Source organism: Triturus cristatus, chromosome 6 (assembly GCF_964204655.1).
Source record: "Triturus cristatus chromosome 6, aTriCri1.1, whole genome shotgun sequence".
Taxonomy (NCBI): Eukaryota; Metazoa; Chordata; class Amphibia; order Caudata; family Salamandridae; genus Triturus; species Triturus cristatus.
In genome coordinates, this window is record NC_140589.1 from 644,515,883 (window position 1) to 644,537,760 (window position 21,878).

A 21,878-nucleotide genomic window follows, 5' to 3' on the forward strand; every position below is an offset into this window, starting at 1 on the left:
ATCTTACGAGTGCGCAAAGAGTGTTTTGAGCCCAATCAGCGCTTACCTTCGGGCTTAGAAGAAATTCTGATAAAAATGTTCTGAGAAGGTAAAGATCAGTATAGCAAGGATGCAGGCAGTGTCCGAGCAGGGACATTGTTGCCGGCGAGTGGCTGAACGAAGATTTCTACATACAGATGTAGTCACTTTTTTGGAAGAAGAAATTCACCAGCGGGACGCGGCAGGAGACTGCAGCTGATAAGAGCTCCACGAGGCTGGATACCCCTTTGGCAAATGACCACTGAAAAACATTTGTTTCTGAGGAGAAGACCATAACAAGAGCTGCCTCCATGTCAGGACATCAGGGCCTTTGGTAGATAGACAAGCGTGTCAGTCCTGATCTTTTCTTGATTCTGAAGGCAGTTTTTAGCCACAATGTTACTAAGTCCCACATTTTGAATTTTGACTATCTAGGCACATTTAGCACAACTACCAATGGTCCAGGACTGGAGGGGCACCAATTGGGGGTTAGGACTCATTCAGGTTGGGTACAGGTACAAGTTCAAGATGGAGGGAGTCTTTTCTCTCTCTGAGGTTTTGAACAGGAGGCCAGCAAACTATCCCTTGGAGCCCCTATGGTAGTCCTGGGTTCAGGTGATGAAATGGGGATCGAGCAGAAGGGCAGGCTTCTGAGGGTTCAAGGCAGGCGGCAGGCAGCAAAGCTGTTCTGTGGAGTATACAGCATGCCACAGACTCTGGCAGTCCTCTGAGAGTCCTTCCGTATGTCCAGAAAATATACCCAAGAGTGGCTCTGATATCCCACTTTTTATACATGGTTTAAAAGTTTCTAGAGAATTTCCTTTGAAGCGCATGAAGTTTCTTGACTCCCCTGCCTTGACTCAAAGCTGGCTGCATGAACAATGCAGGGGTGACAAGTCCTTTGTGTGAAGGCAGGGCACAGCGTATTCAGTTTCAAGAGCAGCTCCACTCTCCACATCCTGTCATTTGATAGCCCATCCAGGCACACCTAATCCTTCAATTGTGTGGCTATCTGTGAGGAATAAACAAAGCCCAACTGCCAACTACACCCAGTCACTTGATCCAAGATAGGCTATAGACACCAAATAGCTTAGGGCATTAAAATACAAACTTTCTAAAAGTGGCATTTTGAAAATTGTAACAGAAAATCTGACTTTACCTTAAAAGAGGATTTATAATTATAATTTCTCAGACGACAAACATGAAAAGCTGACCTGTTCACAATCAAAGTTAGAACGTATTAAATGTAATAAGGCAACCCAATGTTAAATTATGGGACAGGTAGGCCTCACAGTAGTGAACTAAGAATTTACAAGTTTTGCACTATCAGGACATGTAAAGCTTAAATGTACATGTCCGACCTTTTAAATACACTGCACCATGCCCTCTCGGCTGTCCAGGGCCTACCCTATGCATTAAAACAGAAGGTGTGGGCCTGGCAAAAGAGTTATTTTGCCAGGTCGACATGGCCGTTTAAAACTGCACACAGAGGCTGCAATGGCAGGCCTGAGACATATTTCCTCAAGTGGGATGCACAATAAGTGCTGCAGGCCTACTAGCAGCACTTAATATCTGCAGGCCCTGGGTACATATAGCACTACTGAACTAGGAACCTATACATAAATTAAATATGCTGATTGGGTCTAAGCCAATTCAACCAGGTTTAGAGGAGAGAGCAGCACAAGCACTTTTACACTGGTTAGCAGTGGTAAAGTGCATAGAGTCCTAAGGCCAGCAAAAATGAACTCAGCAAAAAACTGGAGGGTAAAGGCAAATTGTTTGGGAGTGACCCTGCAGAGAGGGTCAGGTTCAAAAGAGTGCATAAGAATGCAGACAAAAGCAGAATATAAACAAATCAAACTTTGACACTATGTTTGAGAGTTACTGGAAACATACTTTCATCACAGAAACTTGAGTAAAACTACTAATAAAACTATTATATTTATTATAGGATCAGCTGAGCAGAAACGTAGACTTTTACAAATACTTGAACCGTGTAATATTGGGAAATAATCAAATTTGCAGGGACGTCCTTTGTCTTGTCTGTCAAAAAAAGTGTGCCATAGTACTTTCCTTCATATTCAAATGATGATAGTTCATCAAGGTAAAATGTGCAATATAGTGATGACATTGTATTAAATGAAAAGTCTTGCTCTTCATTTAATAGAAATGAATAGTGCATTTTTTCATGGGACACATTCTGCTGTAACAAGAATTTCAGAGAAAATACAAATCAAATACTTTGGACCAGAAAGAGAGAATGAGGACAATGTTGTTGAAGTGCATGTGCCCAATGAACCATCATTTCAATAAATGTATTAGGTAGTTATAGAAAAATAATTATTGGATTTACAGCTGTCTCTGCAGAAGTTCGAAATAAGGTATGTGTTTGCTTTGTCTTTCTGAACGACAAGGCACAGACTAAAAGGCACACATCAACCATAAAGATCGAAGACAGGTATCAGTTACCGTGGTTTAATCTAGTTCCTTACTAAATAGTTTGTTACAATGATCATCAAGAACAGAACCCTATTTCTCAGTATAGTTCAACCAGACTGTATTCTAAAAATCAATAATTCAGATAGAACAATTAATATCTTTTGCATTTTCTGTTTGAAAGTTAACTTGCTGTTAAGTGTTATAGTCTAACAAAAGCCTGATTTCTTAATATGCAGGAGTGCAAGAGAATTTCTAACAATAGAGTTGGGTAAAGATGAAATTCTTGAGGTCAACTTGATGAATCTCATAACATGTCAACATGGTGCAAGTGAGTACTGGCTCCGTCAGCATTTTTAGTTAAAGTGCATGTTACATGATTTAGGTACTCCTAATTGGTTTTTAACTCTCAGTTGTGCAGAGTATGCTTGGCATGATCTTCACAACTTCACAAACAAAGAAACTCAAATACTGCTAATATCAATTTCAAGACACCTGGTGATTTGTGTTCCATGGATCCAGCAAATATCTGTAGGTACTTCAATCACAGGCTTCAAGCCATACTTCGCTTCATCAGCAACAATAAAAAAAAAAACGACTTGGTGAGGTTGTTGACTACTTTTGGAGGAAGAACTACCCACTCATTTATACATTACTTTGTGTAAAAGGTGCACCAAAAAGACACTGACAATTCTGTTCAGTCATTTATTGAACAATATGTAACTTTTGAGATTCTAAATGAGTTACATAATGAAAACTTCTTACAGCAAGTGTCAAGTGTTGATGTTACATGTGTGCATAAAAACAAAGTCAATTCACTGTTGTCGAAATCACTCGATATAATCTCTCCATCAACCCTGAGTCAGAAACATGTGGCAGGCCGGGCCTGTGACCTAGGCCAGAGGCAAATGATTGACTGATCACAGGTGGGGTGGCACGTAGCCAGCAAAACAAAAGCACGAACAGGAAAAACCCAGATTAATCCCACAGATAGGCAGTGACACAACAATGGTCCGGGGAGATTGGGCCCAATAAAGAACACAAGTCCGTGTGGTGTACATTCCCAAAACACGCCAAAGTTAGATGACATATGAAGTTAGGAACACGTAGCCAATCAGGACACAGCACACACAGCACACACAGTTATGTTATGTTGTTCAGAATTTATTAAGCGCACGGGCACCCAGAGGTTTCTTGGCGCTGATAGTGAGGAAAGAGTGAGAAACAGTTAACCTATCTCAGAGCTTGCTTGAATAACCAGGTCTTCAAGGCTCCCCGAAACTCCATAAGATTGGTGCATTTCCTGAGCAGCAGGGGGAAAGAATTCCACACCTTTGGGGCAAGAAAAGCAAATCGACATCCACCTTGACGCTTCAGTTTGAAGGAGGGTAAAGTGAGGAGGGACTGATGAGCAGAGCGAAGATTGCGAGCAGGCTCATGTTTGCATATTAAGTTGTTAATGAACATGGGACTTTTCCCGTGAAGCGCCTTAAAGGCCAAGCAACCTGCTTTAAATATTACCCATTGGGCTATGGGTAGCCAGTGAAGAGTGGCCAACAATGGTTTCGCCGAGCTCCTACCGCGGGTCTTGAAGATTAATCTGGTCGCTTGATTTTGCACTGTCTGCAAGCGTTTCAGCAAGAACAAGGGGAGACCTAAATAAATAGAATTAGAGAAGTCTAATCGGGACAGGACCAAGGCGAGTACCACATGAATGAGGGCAGAGTGAGTAAGTAAATGAGCAATTTTTCTGATTTTGCGCAATTGATGAAAACTGGACGAGATCACCGCTCCTACCTGGCTATTCAGGGAGAGATCAGAGTTAATGGTAATCCCGAGGCTTTTCACCGAAGAAGAGGGAGAGGGAGGGGATCCCATTGTTGACGGCCAGAAGTGAGGGCCCCAGCTGATCGAACTTCTGCCCGGGAGTACCAGCTCGGTCTTCCCGGGATTAAGTTTTAAATGATTCAACTCCATCCACCATTGGATATGTAACATGGTTGCCTGAAATTCCACGGCGGAGTCAGTAGAGTCCAATGGGAAAATTAGCTGCAGGTCGTCAGCATAGTTATAAATCGTGACCCTCCTGCCTTTTAAGGAATGTAGGAGGGGTTTAAGATATAGATTGAATAGAAGGGGGGATAGTGACGAACCTTGCGGGACACCACAGGTGGTAGATATCTTGGGCGCTATAAAGTTCCCAAGTTTAACTGCCTGAGTTCGATTGCTCAGGAATTACTTCACCCAACCGAGGGCCAAACCTCGTAGACCAGCTTGTTCGACACGGTGTAATAAGATGGTATGATCCACCGTGTCGAACGCCGCCGACAGGTCCAAAAGCACCAAGGCCTGATGTATACCTCTGTCGGCGTTGGATCTCATTGTGTCCAGAACTGCGAGGATCACTGCTTCGGTTGAGTGCGCCTGGCGAAAACCGGCTTGGTTAGTCTCCAGATACTCCGATGTTTCGATGAAATTGGAGATGCAGCTAGTCACGTGGGCTTCCAGAATCTTTGCTCCAAAAGGGAGAAGGGAAATGGGCCGGTAGTTAGAGAGATTACCCGGATCAACACCCGGTTTTTTAATTAGCGGGACCAGCGTTGCGTTTTTAAATGAAGTGGACTCATTCAATAGGGGGAGTATGCCTAGCGGGAGGGCTGAATAGACGTCCCTCAAGACGGACGGGGGGCAGCAGTCATTAGGTGAACCGGACTTCACGCGATTCATCAGTTCCCCTAACCTAGATTGATTCATCAGGGGAAAGACCTCGAATTCAGATGGATTTCTGCAGATGTCCTCGATGGCCACCATGTTAGTGATCACAAGCTCCCTGTGCCAGACAACTGGACACATTACTCACTGGCCCTTATTGTGTCCATGCAAAGTCGAGACCCACCTGCATTTGTTATCCGGTGGGAGCCATTTATGACTTCATGACTAGGCCCACATTCCTCTTCCTAAAAAGAATCTATGAATTGTTTTGTGATGCTTCAAGAAATTTTATATAATGGCGCTCAAATCGATTGTACTTTGAGGCAGTCCTCAGACCCGCTATTGTAACTGTGCACCCGGCCGAAGTGTTTGAATAAACCAACTGTTTCTGTTTTGCCAAAGGCCTCTTGTCTTTGTTTTTTCAAGGTAAATTTACATTCAAACAACAATTGTGCAGATTCAGGCCAAAAGGGAAATAGTACACCAAGTTTCACGTTAGTGTCTGGTGAGGATTTGGGTGTACTATATGATGTAGCTGTGGGACCTTGTCATGGAGTACACTCACAAATACCGTCCTGGGTCAAGTCAGTGTTGTATACTTAACCTTAGCTCAACCCCGTGGCAGCTACGGCTGCGAGCTGTAAAGCTTGGCAAAGTAACGTAGTGTAAAGCATTTAACAGCACCAAACAATAGAATAAGAAAGTCACACACCCATAAAGAGAAACAACAACAATTTATAAAAATAGAGCATATGTTTATGAATTTTTAGAGACCTTTTGACCATCAAAATTTCCAATGGGCCAGAGTAGCAGCTATCCGCACTGTCTGGAAGACTTAGAAGGAGGCATTACAGACAGAACCAAAGTAGCAGTTAGCCTCACTTCACACATCTGGCCTTTAATGTTTTGGTTTGGAGTGTGGTGGATGTATTAACAGAGACACAGCTGCAGCACTGGCTAGAGGACTTAGAATAGGGAATTACTGATGAGACCAGAGAAGCAGGTTGAAGCACTGTGTAGAGGACTTAGAATGAGAAATTGCCAATAAGACCGACGGGACCAGAGAAGCAGCTAGCAGCACTGTCTAGAGGACTAAGAATGAGGAATTACCAAAGGTAAAAGAGAAGCAGCTAACAGCACTGCCTAAAGGGCTAAGAATGAGTAATTACCACTGGGAACAGAGACACAGATGCAGCACTTCCAAGAACATTTTTAATGTGGGAATTTCCAATGGGATCAGAGTACCAGCTATCAACACTGTCTGGAAGACTTAGAAGGAGGAATTAATAACGGAACCAGTGTAGCAGTTAACAGCACTGTCTCGAAGACTTAGAATGAGTAATTACCACTGTGCCACAGACACAGCTTCAGCACTGCCTAGAGGACTTAGAATGAGTATTTACTGACGGGACCAGAGTAGCAGCTAGCAGCACTGCCTAGAGGACTTATAATAAGGAATTACCAAAGGGACCAGAGAAACAGCTAGCAGTACTGGCTAGAGGACTAAGAATGAGGACTTGCCACTGGGACCAGAGTAGCAGCTGCAGCACTATCTAAAGGACTTAGAATCAGGAATTACCACTGGGGCCAGAGAAGCAACTGCAGCACTGTCTATAGGACTAGGAATGAGGAATTACCTCTGGGACGAGAGAAGCAGCTGCAGCACTGCCTAGAGGGCTAAGAAAGGGGAATTACTACTGGGCACAGAGACACAGATGCCACATTTGTGACCAGGTAAACAGAAAGATTTACAGCCCCGTTTACAGAAACGGAGCAACAGAGCTCCAAGCGAGTGAAAGATAATTAATGCTAAAAATGAAAGCTTGGGTGAAAGGGAGCTAGCGAGTAAAGTCAAATTTCTAACATTCTAACTTTGAAACTGCTCAATACAATCTTAAGTACCCCAGACTCTGTAGATTAAAAGTGAAAGTTAAGGTGCGAAAGGGAGAGCACACAGAGAAACGGTGGATGTTAGGGGAAGGCAGTGACACTGGTCAGCTGCTCATGTTTGCAACATTCCAGCTCAACAGGAAGGCAATCAGAAGAAATAGTGCGCAAAGCGAACTGAAATGGACACAAGTAAAATGAGCCCTGTAAGGGCCAGTCGCTATGGGAGGGGACGACAGACCAAAAGGAGGGACAAATGGGCACAATATACCATTCAAAAGTAAGGAATTTAAAAGGCACCCAGAGCAACCAATGAATGACAAGCGATGGGCCGGCTTGAAGTCCATGTACTGAATACACCATGCCTCACAGCACATGCGCGCTGCTAATCTCGACCTAAAAATGCTTCACACATCTGACCCTTAATGTTTTAAAGCAAACAGTCAGTTTTGTAATTTGTCTGAGACTGAAAGACAATAGAAATACTATACATATACAACTACATATTGCACATAGAAAGTAGAATGATGCACAGAAGGAGTCTGAGAACATCTTTTGAATGTAAGAGACACAGCTGAAAGACAGTCCCTGAAGTGATTAAACCTCATTACTTGAGTCTCTCAACTTGGAACCATTGTGTTCAGGGCTTTAAGTGGAATGAAAAAACTGGGGGATATCCCCCAGGAGCATGGCCGATGCAATTTTGGACATGGCTAAAAAACACATAAAATAAAAATCTGTGTTTAGTATAGTTTGCTGCCCGACTGGTATTTTGCTGTTTCTGTCATTGCATCCAGATATATGATACAGCAAGTAACATTATACTTACAACAAGCCAGGACTATTGGCGTTGTCAATGGTTGTTAGTTGCATAAAATAAATCAGCAACAACTATGACTTTGTTGTTTATAATATTGAAAATGCTTCAGTTGTGAAATGATGAGACTGTGGATGACTAAAACAAGCCTCTTTGAAGTTACAGCAAAGGCTTTGAACAGTGGTACTGATACAGAGTTAAGATTCTTTTTTACCCTAAGGATGAGGGCAAAAATGGAAATTCACGTAAGGTACCCATCTCAGCACCTGCTTTTTAGCACACTTAAAGCCCTGATGGTGTCCCTACAATTGAGTTACTTATTTGCAGTTACTGCTGATGAACTTACGGTGAGTCAGACTCTCACATTCTTCTTTTAGATGTGAGTCATCCTGCCTTAACATTTTTCGCCATGGATGTTTATAATAGGAAAAGTGAAATTATGAGCTTCCAAATGCACAAAAAAGACTAAGACCAAATGTACTATCAGGTATCAATACCTGATCTGCCATAACAGTAAAGAAAGTGGCCTTGATGTCTTGGGGTTTACACCACCGTTTTCAGGAAAGGGAAAAATTATGAGACTGTAAATAATGAAATTGTGGGAAAGGGGTCTGCACACACCTGGTGTGGGACAATTTGAGTTGTACCAGTTCGGTGTTATTAGTCAGTGGTCTAGCTACTCTCTGGGTGAAAAATGTTCTGGTTACATGGGTGCCAGAAATGTTAATTGGTGTGGTGATTATGTTTGGCCGTAATGTTTTTATTTTAATGCACATTCTGTTAAGTACTTCAAAATTTGTCTTTCAGTTGGGCAGTATCAGCGTTACTCTGGATAAAACAAGTATTGATGCTTTAAAGCCACCCCTGCTGCTATGGCTTCAATGGGACAGTGCCATATGTTCCGGATAGCAGGTAACGGGAGACAGCGGCTGCTTGAGTGCCTACCCACAAGGAAATGGGGCTGTCATTGCTAAGGAGCACAGCAATATTGTTGATAAGCACTGCCAACGTTTGCCAGCCCAGGGACGCAGCCAGATACTGTGAGAAGTCATGGCCGATACATACACTGTGAGTTCTCCATTGAAGCACCTGAGAAAGGGACTGGGAGAAAGCAGAAGCCTGCAGGGGCATGGAGCCCCCTCCCCTGCTGCTGGAATGTCCGGGGAGGGCGGGCGGAGGGGAGTGAAGCGCAACAGGATATCATGGCCAGAAAGGAATGCAAACAATGCTGTGACTGTTCCAGCTCCGTACTGTAGACTAGTGTGGAGCTGGAGCAATAAAATGGAAAGCTCTCCATTGAGGTTGAGATCAGTCCATACAAACTGAGCGAGGCACATCTGCAGGGCCGATGTGCAACCTCACGCAGAGCGCTATGAATCACCAAGGAACTTGTGGAAGGTGCGACGAGTCATAACTAGGCTGCAATGCCCAGATGGGAGGAGGGGCCATTGTGCACATTAGTGAAATCGCTATGGGTTGGGAGCACACTCAGAAAGGAGGATCCAACACAAACAGACACCAAAACAGTTGAGCATTTCTGAATGCCACAGATAATAACGAATGGCAACTGGTGGGTGTGCCAAAAGCCCATGGAAGAGATTACAACAGGTCTTGCAGACTGCGCATGTGCTTTGAGCTCGACCTAAAAAGTAATGCAGTTCATTATAGAGATACAGAATCTCACTGAAGAAGAACTTGATAGCACCGACATAGTGAAAACCAACATGCTGGACACTTATTATCCCAAAATGGAGAGTTCATTGAGAGAACGTATATCTGCATGAAGTGGTTCAGTTCTACACATAAAGAAACAATTTTGAAGAAAATTTAGAAGGAGGCTGCTTTGCAGTTTCAGAATGCAGTGATTTTTTTGTGAGACACAACAACCCATATCTCACTAACCATCATAGAGTTGTCAGAGCACAGAAAGGTTTTTCTATGTTGTCAGTAAAAGTCTTATCAGGGGTCTTCAATACAGTGTCAGGGTGCTTTCAATACAGTGAAAGACAACATACAGTGTCCAGTCTTTCTAACCTATCTAACAATGTTGACTGATGAAATTCGTCACAGGAGACAATTGTGGGTGAATTTGCCAAAGAGAATTCTTAAGGAAGTCAAAGTTCAGTTATAGACAGTCAGCACCCCCTCGATCAACACATTGTTGAAAGTGATGCAGCCAGAGCTATCACTGAAGTAGAAAATGCTATGGATTAAGCCAGAACTGACTTTATTGAGTTCAATAGTCTTATAGCACAACTTAAAGAGCAGCAGCTTAAGATTTTCAGAGACATGATAGTATCAGTTGATCATGTAATTCTGCATTAGAATTATGAATGTGCCTGCAGTATATTTAAGTCTACCCTTCTTTATGTCAGTGATCAGGCAGATGATGGGCCACTTACCCTTATGCATGTGCCCACAGCATAGGTTACAAAAAGACCGATTGCAGCCTTTCAAGTATTGTAAGAGCATCAACTAGTTTGGCTGCTAACAATATAAAAGATATAACTTTGCATAGTCTACTGATGTTGCAACTGGAACATCACAAGAAACTGGAATAGTCAAGTTATCTTGTGAAATATGTCATGAAGTTCATGAAGTTCTTAAACAATTGAAAGTTCCTATTATTGATGAGATTAGCATGTTTTCAAATATGATACTAGCCTTCAGTCATCTGAGAATGAAAATGGTTCTCAGAACTATTCAGATGAAAAGATGTCATAGTGTCCTGCTTTAGCTCACTCCAGTGAAAGGGTAGCCAGTGTTCAACAAGTTGGTGCATGAGCAAACAATAAACTCTTTTGGCAGTATTGGAAATGGCAATACATGGTTACATTTCCAATATACTGAATTAATATGAAATACGAGACACGTTGAAGACGAGAAAGTAGGACACTATGGTACAAGACATTAGAGTGAGTAAATTAAGGGAGGAGACTAAAACAACGCTGAAAAGTCACACATGAGCTGGTCTACTTCGGAGACAAACTCACCTCCAACTGTAATGGAGGAGCTGCAGAAAACAAATGGTATGCCTCGTTTCAACATTGGGTGACCATGCACAGTTTAACACAGAATGGTTGTGCCTGCATAAGCACAAAGGGACATATCAGAAACAGCCGACGATAATTATCGCTAAACGCGCTTAGCGCGAGGATAATTATCGCCGGCTATTGCTGGATTATATCGCCGAGATAGCGTGCCATCAGCAACACTTATCTCCGATGCGATATATAATCCAGCGATAGTGGCGAAAAAGTGCGATTATCGCTGGAAATCCAGCGATAATCGCACAGCGACAGGCGATACCTTGTTGATAGGGCTAGGTGGTCTCAGCCCTATAATCCACCACCCATAGGCTAAAATGGTTTAGTCAGGTTACAAGCAGGCGTAATGAAACCTGCGTTAGGCGTGGTTAGCACTACATTTCTCGTCGCTGTGAAGGTTAGCGTGCAGCTTGCTGATAGGAGAAATGTCTGTTAGCGACATTTCCCACGTTATTTTGGTGAGGAACGCCCACTTTGCATATCATTAGAAATGCAAAGCTGGGCATTAGGGAAATGGGCGCTGAGGCATAAAACCACGCGCTAGCGTGTTCTTGCTGATAGTGCGATAAAATTATTGCCGCTTTTCGCCCGAAAATGGACACTAAAGCGGTGATAATTTTATCGCTTCCCCTTGATGATATGCCCCAAAATGATTCACTTTTATGGCAGTAGACAAGATTGAGCATCAAGGATTAAACTTACCACTATGTCAAAAAGTGGTGAAGAAACATGATGAATTAGAAAAGTCAGTTTCACGTACAACTGCTTTAGTAAAAACTCTAAGGGTCTCACTTACAAGGCCTTTGCACACCCAGTGCATAGCTTGTTTTGATGCACCATCAGAGCAGTGTGCCTGCCCATATATACAAGGCCATGCAAAGTCACCCTGCGTGACTTTTCATGGCCTTGTAAATATGGGCCCCTTTCACATATTACTTTGCAGGAAAGAGGCATTCCATGAGTGTTGCTGTGAGCATTCCCATGCAACATCCATGGAACCTGACACATTCCCAGATTAACAAAGTTTTGTAAAGCTGGGGATGTGTCAGAATCCTACGCCTTCCCAGGGGAGATTTAGGAGTGGTGCAACTAGTAGAAATACTTTAATTTCTCCTTATTTTTTCCCTTTCTATGCGAGCTGCATTCTGCAGCACGCATAGATAGAGGAACATGCTATCATGATTGTTTTTGTGCACAAAGGTGTCCCTTCCTGCACAAAAACAATCATCCCCGCAACTCAGGCAGTCTTTCAACATGCGGCAAGGGTGCCTGTGCTGGTGCATAGCAGCCAATTGTGCACAGAGCAGGGGAAAGCATATGGGTGCATCGTATTGTTGTTAATATGACCCACCCCTGTGCCTTTAAAATGATGCGGTTTGGCGCATCAAAATGGATTGCGGTGCAGCGCTGCAACATTGTTTTGTAAATGAGGCCATACATTTCTGTAACTATTCCAAGATGATTTTACATTGAAATTTGAGTGTGGATCATGGTCTAGAAAATGGTGCAATGGGAAATGTGGTATCACATATTCTAGCAGAAGTAATTTTGAATCAGTATTGTTCAGGTTTGACCACGTAGAGGAATCTAAACAAATAGGTAGATGCAGTGCTCAATTCCTATGATTTACCCTGGGTGCAGTAAATATAGCCCAATAAGTATTTAAGCAAGGGAAGTCTTACGCTGCACTGTCATGTTCTACGTCACCTTCTGGACTGTAGCTTCTTGATAGTGATTAGAGCAAGGTAAATTCAGATATCTCATGTGTTAGAGTATAACTGATTGAGATGTTTGTATTGAATTGATAGGCAATACCTCAAAATATGCAATCTGCATCACTGAAAGTTTGACCAAATTAATGTAGAAAAAAAGGCACAAAAGTGACACAGGGAGGAAACAGTGAACAGAAAAAGTGAACTCGGATGCCGGAAAGGATAGAATAGGATCACAATTTTAAAAAAAAACCTGGCCTGAACTAGTACTGTAACATAATACATAGCGGCCCATTAGTATGACAGGCGGTGGCGATACGCCCGACATTTTCTCCCGCCCGCCTGCCAATTCCCCCCTGCCATATTACTATGGCGGGGGGGACCCCGGCAGACGGAAAGACCGTCCGCTGGTAGGCAATCCGCCCGATTGCCTACCGGGCGGAAAAGCTGTTGATATGGTGGCGGTGTCTGTTAGACACCGCCATCCATATCAGGATGCATGCGGGGATTTGCCTTCCCGTGGTGGCAACGCCGCCACGGAAAGGGATGCAGTCTTTCACATTGGGGGCCCGTAGCGGGCTCCCAGGTAATTTGGGGGATGGGGGTGCACATGGGGTACCTATGGCACCCCCCTGCATTTGCATGTACAACGTGGCAGGCACCGCGCGGTGCCTGTCACGTTGTTCATGCAAATGCACAACTTGCATTTTTGGCATCGCGGCGGGCGGTGCTTTCTGCACCGCCTGCCGCAATGTTAAAAATGCGGGATGCGCCAGCCAGTGTGGCGGGCGCATCCTAATTGTATCTGCAGGACCGCTGCATGCATTGCGGACGGTCCCTTTTCCCGGGGCTATGTCCGCCCGCCATGCTAATGGTGCTCTAAATATTCTATTTCAGTTAACTGTAGTTGTTGAGAAAATCAAGGAGAACAGCTATGAGCCACCATGTGCAGCACCGTCAACTTTTCTGAATACAGTGCAAAAAAACAAAAAAATCTCTGCCTGCAACTTCTACTCGAGATGCTGATGATATCTGCACAGGAAGAGTGCAGTTTACATTAAACTCCCAAAAGGATGATCAGGAATTTCTTATATTTCTCATAGAATTGCTCACCAAAACAAATATAGTGCTAGTGATGATTTCCTTGGAATCTGCCATGCCTGGGAACATGCCTGTGTAAATTGTCACCGTTCTTCCAGAACTGACATTGGATCAGATTTATGTATTTGTATAGACAAGATTGCAAATCAGTGTACAGCAGAAATATTTTCAAGTTTAGCTGTTACAAACAGTGGAAAATATCTCATCCTAATGCTACGAAGATGTATATCAAATGGCCTGGGAGCCAACAATGACATTTCAAATTTCAAATCTGGTCAAGTGTCTATAGATAGAAAAACATACAATACTGTTGGAATCATTCTTCACGAAAGGGAGATGATTACACCATCACATTATAGTGTATCTGTAAAATAGGACAGGTTGGACTGAATGTAAAACTTGTCTTACATTAAAAGAAAGATTGCCAAGAAACTCAAAAAGTCATATTAGTTATTTCTGGAGCAACAGTTCCTTAAAATATAGAACTAAGGGCCTTATTATGAGTTTGGCGGTCCGATGGACCTTCAAACCCATGGTGACAGTGCGTCCACCGTTGCACCAGTGGTCCGACCGCCCTATTACAAGTCCCTGGAGGTTTTGCTGTGGTCTGAGGCCCCTAGTTTGCTGGTGGAGCTGCTGAGGCACAGCCAAGCATATTAGGAATTTCCTCTATACCACAGTTTTCATGGTGGTTAGCCTGCCATGAAAGGTTTGGCAGTGATAAAACAAAGGGGGGCCAACACGGCCCCCTGTTGCCTCTGCACCAGGGCATAAATGCAGGGGGCGCATGGTGTGCCCCCCTGTTTTCATGCAGCCCCAGTTCCTGCAGGGCATAGACTTGACTGTCCATGCCCTGTAGGAACTGCATTTGATGCTCCCATTGCGGTTCCTTTTTTATAGGCAACGCAGTGGGTTTGCCAAAGATCTTCCCAACCATAGACAAAAAAGTCCTAATCTGTTAAGTGGTTTCTTATGGCTTTGGCGGTCTTGGAGTGGGGTGATGGCATGGGGGTTCCTGCTCCTAGACTGCCAAAGCCATAACAAGGCCCTTAGTGTTCTAGAGGCAGTTTCAGAAATATTGAATATCTTTATGTACTAAATATATGTCATCATTCAGCTAATGAAGGTTGCGAACGAGCAGAATCTTGCAATTTTGTTTTCAAATAATGCTATATAAACACATTTTTTTTAAACTTCTGCTTTAGAGGACTATCTACAAATCTTTAGATTTTGTTACCCTTTATAAAAGTAGAAAATCACCACAGTTTTACTGAAAATGATAGCCTATATGAAGCGAACGATAACACCTGCTCATTACAATTGGCACACTAACATGTACAGGTTTTATGTTTCTTTTTATCTTATGGATGTTTTCCCGCTAATGTTCCATGATAACAACTGTTGCTTTCAAATGTTTGGAGTGCTGAATACCTACAGCTATTTACAAGCTGTAAAAATGTACACATGGTGAGATATCATTCACCGAGAACAAAACATATGATGACTTAATTGTTTTAACCCAAAAGTTTACATTTTATTTACTTACAAACTAATACATATTAGTTTAAATAAATGGTAATATTTTCAGGAATTTTGCAAGTGGGATCAATAGTTTCCCATCTGAGAATGTTGATATATGTTAAAACTGTGAGCTGACAAAATTTTCAATGACCGTTTGTCATTCTATTTTTGCCCCGTATACAGCAATAAGTTGCAATAATGGGTTGCACACCACAAACAATACATAATTATGTTATAAGCACTGAAATCAGTGCTCCAAATATACGCTCAGAAAAATGCTTCATATTTTTAAAATGATTCCCATTGAAAGCATGACACTGTAATAATCACAAGGTACAAGAAGCAGATCAATGAGATGCCTATAGAAAGGTTGCTAGCAGGTGGTCTACAAGTGATGGATGAAAACAAAAGTGCAGATTTACAAACGCCTTGCGCTGCCAATACGTCACTTTTTGTGACGCACTGGCAGCGCATTTCACTGCCCCATATTTACGAGGATAGGAAAAGGCACCCTGCGTGGCTTTTCTTCTCCTTGTAAATACGGCCCCTTTACACGCAGCACTGTGCATGAAAGGGGTATTCCATGGGTGTTGCTGTGGGTGTTCCCATGCAACACTCATGGAACCAGACACATTTCCAGGTTTACGAATGATTCGTAACCCTGTAAATGCGTCATTATGCTATGCCACCCTAGGGGTGATGTAGCGAGGCGCAACGAGGAGAAATGTTTTCATTTCATCTCGTTTTTTCCTCTTTCAATGTGTGCTGCATTCTACAGCATGCATTGAAAGAGGAAAATGCCTGTAGTGATTGTTTTTGTGCAGGAAGGTGCTCCTTTCTGCATAAAAACAATCTCCCGATCACGCAGGCATCCTTGCACCATGGTACAAGGGGGACTGCACCAGGGCATGGCAGCTGTTTGTGCACCAGCGCAGGGGAGAGCACAGGAATGCGACATATCATTATAAATATGTCGCATTCCTGTGCTCTGAAAGTGCTGCAGAGTGGCGCAGCCAAAGGGCTTGCGGTGTCACACTGCGGCACCTTCTTGTAAATCTGCCCCAAAGTCAGTAGCTTAAGGAGGCAGTGCAATTTATCATTTGAACAGTATGCTCTAAATAGGGTACAGCACATATCATAATAAAATCTAGACATGATAAAAGGAGTAGATTGAGGAAAAGTAGGTCGCACACCGCTCGTCACACCAGCAAGTTGCCCCAAAGGACTGTGGGAAATGTAGTGGCGACGGCGGGTACGCCTATGCCACAAAAAGTAAATAGAACAGTATGTGTATGCGTTAGCCATCCCTGGACACGTGTTTCGAGGTAGTTGCCTCTCGTCAGCAGGGAGCAGGTCAGTGTAAAGGGGTGCCGCGTGGACTGCCAAATGTAATTAAAAGCAGGTCAAGTACCTCTCCTGGCGCGCAGGTGCAGACTCAAGGCTCGTCAGCCCGTTGGCTTAAGGAAGCCGTTTAAATTGAGGAAAAGTAGGTCGCACACCGCTCGTCACACCAGCAAGTTGCCCCAAAGGACTGTGGGAAATGTAGTGGCGACGGCGGGTACGCCTATGCCACAAAAAGTAAATAGAACAGTATGTGTATGCGTTAGCCATCCCTGGACACGTGTTTCGAGGTAGTTGCCTCTCGTCAGCAGGGAGCAGGTCAGTGTAAAGGGGTGCCGCGTGGACTGCCAAATGTAATTAAAAGCAGGTCAAGTACCTCTCCTGGCGCGCAGGTGCAGACTCAAGGCTCATCAGCCCGTTGGCTTAAGGAAGCCGTTTAAATTGAGGAAAAGTAGGTCGCACACCGCTCGTCACACCAGCAAGTTGCCCCAAAGGACTGTGGGAAATGTAGTGGCGACGGCGGGTACGCCTATGCCACAAAAAGTAAATAGAACAGTATGTGTATGCGTTAGCCATCCCTGGACACGTGTTTCGAGGTAGTTGCCTCTCGTCAGCAGGGAGCAGGTCAGTGTAAAGGGGTGCCGCGTGGACTGCCAAATGTAATTAAAAGCAGGTCAAGTACCTCTCCTGGCGCGCAGGTGCAGACTCAAGGCTCGTCAGCCCGTTGGCTTAAGGAAGCCGTTTAAATTGAGGAAAAGTAGGTCGCACACCGCTCGTCACACCAGCAAGTTGCCCCAAAGGACTGTGGGAAATGTAGTGGCGACGGCGGGTACGCCTATGCCACAAAAAGTAAATAGAACAGTATGTGTATGCGTTAGCCATCCCTGGACACGTGTTTCGAGGTAGTTGCCTCTCGTCAGCAGGGAGCAGGTCAGTGTAAAGGGGTGCCGCGTGGACTGCCAAATGTAATTAAAAGCAGGTCAAGTACCTCTCCTGGCGCGCAGGTGCAGACTCAAGGCTCGTCAGCCCGTTGGCTTAAGGAAGCCGTTTAAATTGAGGAAAAGTAGGTCGCACACCGCTCGTCACACCAGCAAGTTGCCCCAAAGGACTGTGGGAAATGTAGTGGCGACGGCGGGTAAAAGGAGTAGTTCATACTTCCTTTAAAAGGTGAAATTGTCAGGGATCTAATCCCTCAGAGTGTGACTGGGCGCATGAGCAACCTAACTCTTACGTTAAATCTACCAAGCCACGCAAGGCCACATTGCATGGCCCTGCGTGGCTTGATAAATCTAGAGTAACGCAATCTAGCAGGAATCGTTGCATTGCGTTACTCTGCCCCAGGGAGGCGTTCCATGGGTGGGACATGGGTGTTACATCCACCCATTGATTTTGGTGCATTCCTAGAATTACCATTACTCGTAGACCTGTAAATGCATCAATATGCTATTCCTCCCCCCGGGCAGATATAAGGAGCAGAAATGGCATTATGTCTCCTAGCTACTTCCTCTTTCTATGTGTGTTGCATTTTGCAGCACACATAAAAAGAGGAAAATGCCTCAGAGGATTGTTTTTGTGCAGGAAGGTTTCCTTTCCTGCACAAAAATAATCCTGCTTATAATAGGCAAGGGTGCCTGCGTTGGTGCTAGGCAGCACATTGCGCGCCAGCGGTGGGAAAAGACAGGAATGCGTCATGTAATATTAGATACAGAGTATTCTTGACCTCTCCCTATCACACAGCGCAGCAAGTTGACTTGCTGCGCTGCCCGATTTTAAAATAAATATGCCCTTTAATGTTTTACATCTTTTGGAAGTAAAAAACCTTAAAAGTCGTTTTTCTCTGTGGCAAGGCTGGCTGTCCCATGGGGAAGCACTGAGTTACATAATAACCACTTATTTAATATGAAACAGCCAAACAAATGATTTAAGGGCTCATTTAAGTGGTCATTAAAAATCCAAGTTAATTGTAGAGTCAGATTGTATATTACTATTAAGGAAAAGGCCCTTTCCTTCCTAGAACCAAAATGCCTTTCTGTCAGTGTCCAACTGTCACCTGACTACTGACGACTCCCTTGTGGTGAGATTTATATTGCTCTCAGACAGTGGACAAAGGGCTCTGGGTGTGAGGAGGGAGTTTTCCTCTTTGACAGGATGGCCTGCAGGACTGTACCCAGACTGTTCCTGGGCATCAAATAATGCCTACCCTGTCACTGGCAGATGAGGCTCGCACCCAGGCCTGTCTCCCTTTTGTCCTTCCAGTCAGGCTGGCTTCAAGCCTAGTGAAAACAGGGAACTACCCAGAACTGGTTTGGGGGATGGCCAAAGGATTGACTCCTCCCACAGGCTGGCCTCCCCAGAACTCTCCACAGAACACTACTGGATTTGTGATGAGTCAGAAGAAGAACTACCCTTCTGTATGAATATTGACAGAAGACTAGACCTGCTTGCCTTGAACCCAGGAGCCCAGTAGGAACTCCAAGGGTCAGTTGGCTGACCTTCTGTTTCAACTACACGGATACATCAAGCTTCCAGAGGCCTCTCCGTAAACCTGTCCCAACTGGACATGACATGGTCCCCTTTCCTAGGCTCTGTGAGAGTGAGTCCTGATCCCACCTCAACTAAATCTCCAGTTTCATACAGTTATGTAGTGCCTTGAAGGTGTGGGTCAGAATTCTGAAATGTGCTAGTTTGTGTAGCCATTGTAGCTCAAAGAGGTGTGGTGTGATGTGTGTGCGGTAAGGGTGGTTTAGAATGATTTTGATGCCGAGTTTTGCTAAGTCTGCAACCTCCTGATGTGCTGCTTGTTGATCCTGACATAGAGGGTCGCGCCTGTAGTTTGAGACCTAAAGTAAAATTTAGGACCAAGATGAACAAGCCTCTTTTACCTGATAAAGATCACTGACAGTAAGAAGTCAGAGTAGTTCAGAACGGGCCTACTACACGTCATAGTCCATGTAGGAACCTCATCAGATGAGTTTGCACCAGAGAATTGGGCCTTTGAGAAAGATACATCAGAGTTGGAAAACATTACTCCATCAGTAGCGGGTGCTTGTCCAGAATCCTATGATATGAGATTACAACCAGCCATACTCCTGTGTTACAGTCCCATGGGAGAAAGGTCACTCAGCAACAATAAAGTTAAACTGAAAAATCTATGTTGTATTTACAAAAACAACCGCTGTGTGCTATTAACCCATCATTAGGAGTTTTGGGGGCATGACTGCAGCAGTCTGAAGTGCACATACTGTCAGACCAAAGTGTGCATCACATGAATCAGGAAATGAAGCACAACAAGTTATAGAGAAAGGAAGAAAATATGTAAAGCAGTATGTTACATGCCATTATATATAGTAGCAACATTCGTGTCAGGTAACACCCCAACTACTACAACTACAAACAATGCATTCAACAATGTTCTAGTCTCTACATGTTCAACAACCAATAGACACAATATACTCAAAAAGAACACCACTGAAACAGGTTTGTTGTCACCCATCGTTCGTTCACACATATTTCATTTAGAATGTTCGTTAACTTGCATTCAAAATTAATTCATATAACGTATTTCTTCTTAGCACTTCCATCCAGCTCCTCCTCGCCTTTCTGCACGTCATTGTCCATCATTCTCAAGTTGGCCTATCTCATTATCCCCACCCTAATTTATTAGCCCCCTGCATTGCTTTATTGCACACACTATTAGCCGTAGTAATGATTTTATAGACTATTGAGTGTGGTACTGCAATGCCCCCGAAGATTACTGAATGCACCTAAATCTGGATTTCAGGATAAATGTACATGCTACCAAATTCCTGTTACCTAAATGCATGCTGGTTGAGAGATGTATGTAAGGGTTGGAGATCCATTCACATATTCCTTAGACAATATTACTTGCAAAGGAAGCATGTTGTGGTTAAGTATGTAGAAAAAATTCTCTATATATTGTGGCCCATATATTTCTCTAACCTAACCAAAGAGCCATCTGTTACTAGGCTCACAATTTTCCAACCGGTGATGCATTGCACAGTATCTGAATATTCAGGGGCCAATGTGTGGTGCCGGGACATTTTGGCATTATGCATTTTCTGTTTGCATTACCTGGGCATTCATTGAGTGTTGGCACTTCCTATTTTATGAGGTATGTAGCAGATGGTGAGCACATCAAAATAATTGTGCCGTATATAGCTCTAATGACATTCGGAAGTGTGTAATATTCCTATGATATACACTAAGGAATCCAGCTGAGATCTCGGAGAGGTTAATCCGTGTTTTGATGTATGTTGCACCTATTGGGCATGCATAAACGAATCAGTGCAAGTGAACATGATACAGCTCTCCGTGATACCACACATGACATGGAAAGCGTGGATAGATATGACCCAGAGGCCAGTAAATGTGGTGCTGTGGGTACTTGCAAGTGTTTGGAGTGCTTCCCTCCCCCCTCTGAGTTTCATGCTAGAATAATGGCTGTTGCTCATGGAAGAGGTCGAATAACATCATCCATAAAAATGTCTACCACCCATGTATTCTATGTCAGGACCGGAGGCGAGGATTATGCTCTATCTTTCTTTAATTCAATAGCAGCACTTCAAAGTTAAACAAAACCACTGTTCCCATGAACCATAGGGAACATAGTACAAAACAATAGAGTGTGTCCGTGGGCAGATAGTCCATCATCCATGCACCAATCACAGGGCTCCTGGGGGTATGTAGACCTCTGTCCTTATCTATTCCTCCTCTTTCTTTAATGCTGGCAGCCTGAGATAAGTGTTGTTTCCCTTTCCTTGGTTTGGGTGTGGGAAATATCAAGTTTTCTTGTGGTGACAGTTGATTTCACTCGCGCTTCACGCGCGCTGTTTGCTTATGTAATTAGTTCAGTTGTAATTAGATCAGCTGGCTTGGCTGACGCGTTCGTTTATTGTGCAGATTGTATCAGCAGTATTGCAGATTGTATTATGTTTCCTTTCAGCAGCTGTGTGAGGGAGCCGCTAGTCGGTTTCCCTCGCTCGCACGGCCGTGGGAGCGTTCTTCCTCCCTAACGGCTGGTTGTTTTGGTGCTCAGGCTCGCGGTGCACCTCCTACCGCTAGAGGGCGCCTGGCGCGCGCCTCATCGGCGAAAACGTCTGCCATTCTGCGCATTCCTCACGCGCTTTCCATGCCAGAGACGTTTCACCGAAAAGCCTGCCCTGCCTTATACACCCGTGTGGTCTGTTTCCTGCCCTGAGGCAGTGTTGATGTAAACGCCCCCCCCCCAGAGCCTGTTGAACGCTCGCTTGACGAGTCTGTATCTGC